The sequence below is a fragment of the Vespula pensylvanica genome, chromosome 10, assembly GCF_014466175.1.
Source record: "Vespula pensylvanica isolate Volc-1 chromosome 10, ASM1446617v1, whole genome shotgun sequence".
Classification (NCBI taxonomy): Eukaryota; Metazoa; Arthropoda; class Insecta; order Hymenoptera; family Vespidae; genus Vespula; species Vespula pensylvanica.
In genome coordinates, this window is record NC_057694.1 from 726281 (window position 1) to 728713 (window position 2433).

Consider the following 2433-nt stretch of genomic DNA (forward strand, 5'->3'; position numbering starts at 1 on the left):
ACGCGGTGCGTATCAACGATGGCTTCCGCTCGAATCTTATATAAGCTTAAATTTTCTATCAATGATTTTAATAATAGAAATTTAACGTGTATTAACATTATCCGTACAAGTGTTTCGCTATATCGATTCTTACCAAAACCGGTCTTTCGACCGGCGTACAAATTTTACGTAATAAATGTTGTTCTTCGGCTGGTATTGTCAATTTGTTATAAGAAGTAATTATTTTAACGTAACTTTTAAATAATTATAAAGTAAACACTCATTTATTTTCGTTTTTATATATTTATCATACATAACAAATCGAAAATCATAATGGCATCGTTTGTTTTACTTAGAAATCAATGAATGATGGTTTTAATTTATTTAGTGACATTTTTTGCAAATGATAGGATTCTCCTTCATACATTTACAGCAAACATATTTTTTACTAATTATATAAAACTTAGTTGTTTTGTTTTCTTTGCACAATCATTCTGACGTGTTTTTCGTGAATGTTGAATGGCCGAATATTGCCTTGGCCACTTGATATTTCTTGTAAGTTTTCTTCTTCTACTTGAAATTCGTGATATTCTTCGGCTACCTCTTTTGCTATTTGTATAAGAAGTTGTCTGGATATATTTTATCACTCGTTTCTTTATAAAGAATCCATGTATCTAAATATATACCAAGTATATATCAAGCAAATCAAGTATATTGAAAGAAGGTTGTACCAACCATCTATAAGATCTTGATTCGACGCTATACTTTCTTGCCATTTGTTCGGCGACATCGAGGCCCAATATGGTTTTCTTACAATATGCAAGTGTTTCAATTATCCTTATTTGTTTCAATTATCCAATTATCCTTATTGATTTTTATTCTTTTATGCTTTGATCTTAGTATTGTAAATTGTTTGGCTGGTTTGGATTTATAAATTGTTAGATAAAATTATTAGTAGGGAGTAGTTTTTCGTCAACATTCAGATTCATATCGGGCTTGTAACTATTTTGATTATTCGCAATAAATCTGTTCATTTCACGTTAGATTAGAGTAATATCATATTAATATATATGCAACTATCCATAATTGTGATGCTTAAGTCCAAAGATGAGATCCTAAGTAGAAAAATGTAGAAAATTATCAAGAATTTGTAAACCGGTTGAACGATTTGTTTTGATAAGAAACGATGATGACAAACTTTTCTCAGAAGAAACGAAAGAAGAAAAAATCAAAGATGAGAAATTGATTAGCAAGAGAATATAAGGCTTTACAGCTAGTTGATGATGATCGAAAAAGTAACATATGTGTAAAAATTCAAGATAAAATAGTAAATCGGTCGAATGATTGAGCTTGGAGTATTTAATGTTAACATATAAAATAAGGAGAAATAACGTCTTGTAAATGCGATTAGAGCTGTTTGATTTCGTTTTCAATGTATCTCCTTATCTTCGCAGAATACATTCAAAATGACTTTATTGTTGAACATAAGTCTCGAAACATCGTCTTACTCTCAGAATATCTTTCGATACTATTCAAATTTTCTAGAAGACATTATACGATTCTCTCACGAGATATTACAAGGAGATGTCAATGGGGTTTCTCTACACGATGGATTCTTGAATATGAATCAGAAAATAAGATCTTTACTATCTATCTATTCATTTCCAGTTCGTTCGTTTGAAAATTGTTTCAAAATTCTGCCTAACTCGTTCACGTCGGCGCGTACCACTGGTGGCTCGCGCTCGACTCTCCCATAGGGCGGTGCGTATAAACGATGGCTTCCACACGAATCTTATAGAAGCTTAAATTTTCTATCAATGGGCGTATCATCAAACATTTAGGTCGTTCAGTAACTAAAAAAAAATCGCCATATAATTAGAATTTTAATAATAGAAATTTAACGTGTATTAACGTTACCCGTACAAGCGTTTCGCTATATCGATTCTTACCAAAACCGGTCATTCGATTGTGATACAAATTTAACGTAATAAATGTTTTTTTTTCGGCTGGTATTGTCAATTTATTGTAAGAAGTAATCTTTACAATGTAACTTTTAAATAATTATAAAATACGAACTGATATATTTTCGTTTTTATATATTTATCATATATAACAAATCGAAAATTATAATGGCAGCGTTTGTTTTACTTAGAAATCAATGAATGATGGTTTTTATTTATTTAGTGACATTTTTTGCTAATGATAGGATTATCCTTCATACATTTACAGCAAACATATTTTTTACTATTTATACAAGATTTAGTTGTTTTGTTTTCTTTGCACAATCGTATCTGACATGTTCTTCGTGAATGTCGAATGGCAGAATATTGCCTTGGCCACTTGATATTTTCTGTAAATTTTCTTTTTCTTCTTGAAATTCGTGATATTCTTCGGCTACCGCTTTTGCTATTTGTATAAGAAATTGTCTGGATATATTTTATCACTCGTTTCTTT

General features: G+C 30.3%; 1 protein-coding gene across 2 annotated transcripts in view; it reads left to right on the forward strand.

The window, feature by feature from the left end:
• Window positions 1–2433, forward strand: part of LOC122632546 (transcription factor 12-like) — a 168211-nt gene that overhangs the window by 28188 nt on the left and 137590 nt on the right. The window lies entirely within an intron of this gene.